Source organism: Mastomys coucha, unplaced genomic scaffold (assembly GCF_008632895.1).
Source record: "Mastomys coucha isolate ucsf_1 unplaced genomic scaffold, UCSF_Mcou_1 pScaffold21, whole genome shotgun sequence".
Classification (NCBI taxonomy): Eukaryota; Metazoa; Chordata; class Mammalia; order Rodentia; family Muridae; genus Mastomys; species Mastomys coucha.
The window spans coordinates 105,625,342-105,630,470 of record NW_022196904.1 but is presented as its reverse complement, the minus strand read 5'-3'; the positions used below and the strand labels follow the sequence as shown (position 1 = coordinate 105,630,470).

The 5,129-nt window shown below is 45.3% G+C and overlaps 1 pseudogene; it reads left to right on the top strand.

The window, feature by feature from the left end:
- Positions 1–4,493: 4,493 nt before the first annotated feature.
- Positions 4,494–4,592, top strand: LOC116104246 (annotated as a pseudogene).
- Positions 4,593–5,129: the final 537 nt, after the last annotated feature.

Below are 5,129 nucleotides of genomic sequence, written 5' to 3'. Positions count from 1 at the left end.
ATCCACCTCTGCCACTTGGAAGCTGAGAGGATCCTGTCCCTGTCGCCTGGCGGCTCCCCTGCAACTCTTGGGGTCTGTGCCTCCCTGCTGACTGCTCCGGGCTTAGGAACTCACTAGAGAGAAGATGGCAGCTCTCACTCCTTTATTTGCATTTCAAATGTTATCCCCTTTCCTGGTTCCCCCCTCCCTAAAACCCCCTATCCAATACTCCCTCCCCCTGCTTCTATGAGGGTGTTCCTCAACCCACCCACCCACTCCCACATCCCTGCCCTTGATTCCCCTACACTGGGGCATCTATCAAGCCTTCATAGGACCAAGGACCTCTCTTCCCACTGATGCCTGACAAGGCCATCCTCTGCTACATATGCAGCTCGAGTCATGTGTACTCCTTGGTTGGTGGCTTAGTTCCCTGGGAGCTCTGGAGGGTCTGGTTGGTTGATATTGTTGTTCTTCCTATGGGGTTGCAAACCCCTTCATCTCTTTCAGCCCTTTCTCTAACTCCTCCATTGGGGACCCCGCACTCAGTCCAATGATTGGCTGTGAGCATCCACCTCTAAACAGAGCATTTCTTTTCAGAGTGATAGCATTGATCAAAGACCTAATGTGGTCATGTTTACACAACTATGTGAACATACTAAATCCATTGAACTATGTGCCTTACATGGAAAAATTATGATTTATATAAATTATACATCTAATAAAGGTGCTGTGCAATGAAGGTGCCTGGATCCCTGGCAAATACTGGCTGTTCTGCATCGCCTCTGGTATTCTTCCAAATAAAATATTTAGGGATGGGGAGAAGGCCCCATGGGTAAAAAACTTGTCACACAGTAAGAGGAGGAGTTTGGATCCCAATTCCCAGGTGAATGCCAGGTGAGTGTGGCAATCTACCTGCAATCCTCATGCTCAGGAGGAGAAGGTGCAGATGCCCCAGAGCAAGCTGACTAGGGAAATGAGATGATGCCCATGTCTGGATTCAAAGGAGAGCCCCTGCCTCAGTAGTAGATCATGTGGGAGATTCCCAAAATCAGCCTTGGGCCATCATGTGCACACATACTCAAGTGCAACCACACAGACACACACAAACATGTACACATACATGCATATACAAAAATAAATAAATGCAACTACCTAATGAACAAATATTAGTGTATATGCTTTCTGTCAACTGTTACAAGAGACTCAAACATCATGAGAATGGCTGGAACCTGTGGCTCATCCCTCTCCTTATCCTTAGCACCATGAAAAGTGCATGTACATACAAGTGCTCAACAGATGAGAATCCATGCATAGGTGAATATACAAGAAATTAAACTAATAAAATTAAGTAATCCCACGCTCTACTGCCAGAGATCCAGATGCAGCTTGAACACCAGTAGGTAAAGACCTAGCACACAGCCAGTAATGGTGTCAAAGAGTGAAACCTTTCCCCATCTGCTCCTATGGGACCAAACCTCCTCCCCTGTGATACCTCTGCCCTTCATTCTGTGCTTTGTGCTGATGAGTTATGTTGTTTAGCTCCTGTAAACTTCATGAACATATTTACCTCCATGTGAAAGGTGAAGAAACGGATATGCAGAGCCCTCATGGAACTTTCTAGAAGGATAGCAGATGACATGTTGCAGAACAGGGATGGGAACCTACATCCACCTTCCCTCACATCCTTCATTCTTCTCCTGCCCGAAGCTGTTCCCTCATCCAACCTCACCTGCCTCGATTCTTAAACATCCCCCAGACCTCCTCCACAGCACACCACCACCCTAGCCTGCTGAGCAGTGCGCACGCAGCCTCTGTAGAAGAGGACTCTAAGTATGACTGACCATAAAGCCTGCAAGGGGTTCATAAGTTATTCCAAGAGAAGATCTGCGCAGAAGGCAGTATCAACTATAGTCTATTTCCTTGGCTACCATAAATTACTTTATTCTCAGCAACTGTTGCAAAGCAAATTCAAGTGCAAACCCCTGAGGCCTGGCTACAGGTCCCTTGCTTATCACTAAGGAGACAATCTTCAAAGCTTGCCTCCAAGTCAGCAAGTGCCAAGGGATGAGCCCTGAGGGGATAGGCTGAAGTCTTAGGGTTCTAGAAAAGGCTCTGCTGACTTCTAAACTAAGATCATGTTTTCCCCTGCCTGTGTCCTTTTGACCTCCAAGACGACCACTACTAGCTTGTGCTGGCTTTATAATTCTCAGTGAATAGAAAAACAACTAGACTGTCCATCACCAGGAAATGGTTGAACAAATCAAGGTCTTTACATTCAACAGAGAATTCTCACCTCATATTGGGAAACCCTGCTTCTTAAGGTCAAAGTCTACCATGTCTGATAGCTCCCCTGAGCTCCTTACAAAATGGAGGACTCCCTTTCCCAGAGGGGCTTCCTCACCTCTACCTTATCTGGGGAGCCCAATCCCCACACTCTACTTGAGATAGTCAAGAAATTCTTGGCAAAATTACAGGTTCAACCTCTTGGAACACTTTCCCATGCAAATGAGGTATCCCCAGAACCTTAAACCTCAGCCAATGAAACTTCACCCTAAGAGGATTCCCCTTCCCACTTTCCAAGGTTTATAGTTCTTGTTCACTTCAAATAAAGAATACAAGCTGTTTCGTGAACTACCATCTAAGAGAGCTGTTTTCTAAAAATTGTAACACTAAAGAGTTGTAACACTGAAGGGCTGTAACATTGAAATGTTCGGAGACAGCTCCCCCACCCCTACCCTCACCTGCACCCTCATCCGACCCTCACCCCATCTTCCACCGTCATCCTATCCTTTCCCCCATACCCCTACTTCCATACCCCAGGCATACCCTTCCGGACTTTGCTTCATCCTTTCCCATCCAGTGCTCGGCAGAGCCTGGATGCCCTAAGGAAAGACATGGACCATGGAGTTCAGCTCCACTCTATCCTTCCCTGCTTGTTGTGCAGCAGTGCCTGGATATCCCAAGGGAAGAAGTGAAAGAATGGAACCACAGCCTCACCCTAAAATGATGGCTGAATGTAGTAGAGTCATCATCTCTCTGTGCATGTGTGTGTATGTGTGCATGTGTGCACGTGTGCGTGTGTGTGTGTGTGTGTGTATGTGTGTGTGTGTGCGTGTGTGTGTGTGTGTGTTTCCAGTGCAATTAGCAAGGTTCAGTTCAGAAAAGACTAGTGTTTTATAAGAAGGAAGAGGGAGGGCATGGATTTACTTTAGATTATCAGGATGAAATAATAGGAAGATAAAATGTTTCTTTGAATATAGAGAATACAAAAGAGGAATAATGTAGAGTTCTCCAGAGGTCAAGAAAGGATGGCATCAAGAGGGTCCACCTGGCAGGTGCAGTTAACAGAAGTGCTGCCTGGAAGGAATTTAAAGTGTTGTTTTCTTTATTTTTCCAGGTACGGAATGCCGGGCTAGGAGGTGGCTCAGTTGGTAAAGTGTTTCTTAGTCACTTATGAGGAACTCTCCTTAGATCCGCCATGCGAACTAATAAGCCAGGCCTGATGGCACATGCCTGTAATCGCACCACTGGGGAAGCAGAGAAGGTTGGATTCCTGAAGCTCACTGGCCAGCTAGCCTAGCACCAAGTCATCAATGAGCTCCGGGTTCAGTGAGAGACCCTGCCTCAAAAAAATAAGGTGGAGAGTAATTGAGAAAGACACTTAACATCACCTTCTGGCCTATCCACATGCATATGTACATATGGATAACACAGACATAAAAGCACAAATAAATAATTTTTTTAATTTAAAGTAAAACTACTAAGTTCAAGGTAATATCTTAAATTAGACTTTGGCTCAAAAGTAGAAGGGTCTTAAGGACTAGGCTGGGAGTATACCTTAGTGGTTGAAGGACTGCCTGGAATCACATGGCTCTGAGTTCCATCCTTAGCCCAGAAAGAAAAAAAAAGTAGAAAATTTGCTTTTAAGAGAAAAGGGATATTAATGGGAACACGTATGAAATAGTTAAGAAGTCCACATCTTAGTTAAGGGCAGTGTGTTGGTGTTAGCTTCAGACTTTCCACAAATACACCCAGGTGACACACAACGCTACTAATCTTGGGCAAGCCGGATGAAGGATGAATGCAGGAATTCTCTGTGCTATATTTGAGAGTTTTTCTATAAATCTAATACTATTCACACACACACACAAAATGTTTTAAAGTATATGACACCTGCTGAATGGCATATGGAAGAACAAATAACAATCCTGCTAAATAAAGCAACTAAAGGTCCCTGCTCCCTGTCCTCAATGTGCACAGCAACCTGGCACACCATCAGGACTGAGCCCACCATTCCTCTGGTACTAGGCACCCAGCACCTGCTCCAAGGACACATGTCAAAGAGATTTGCAATGATGTGCATGTTCTGTGTCTGCAGAAACAAGACAAAACTTGAAAACAGGAAAAGCATGGATACAGGACATAAATAACCCAAATGGAAACAACAAGGGCCTCTTGGGCTCAAATGCAAGCCATCACCTTCCATATCACAGGGCATGAAAACCACCGGGAGGGCGCTTACTTTGGCAGCGCACATACTAAAACTTGAGCGACACAGAAATGAGCAGCATGGCCCCTGTGCAATGCGCATGTGTGAAGTATTCCATATTTTATTTTTAAAAATCATAGGAGGAACTAGAATGTTGGTTCAGTTAAGAGTATATACTGCTCTTCCAAAGGACCCAAATTCTGTTCCCAGCATCCACCATGTCCGCTCACAACCACCAGTAACTCACACTCCAGAGACTCGGCTGCTCTCCACTAGCTTCCTAGGCACTGCACTCAGGAGCACACATGGGGTGAGGATGGGACATAATTTAAAATAATAAAAATAAATTTTTTTCAGTCATGGTGGGACTTAAACTCTAGTCCAAGGGAGACCATGGTCTGTGTAGCTTGTGACCAAGATTCCTTTATAGGGACACAATGGGAATCAAAAATCAGTGTGATGGTTTGTATATGCTCTGTCAGGAAGTGGCACTATTAGAAGGTGTGGCCCCTGTTGGAGTTGGTGTGGCCTTATTGGAGTAGGTATGTCACTGTGGGTGTAGGCTTTAAGACCCTCATCCTAGCTGCCTGAAAGCCAGTCTTCTGCTAGCAGCCTTCAGATGAAGAGATAGAATTCTCAGCTCCTTCTGCACCACACCTGC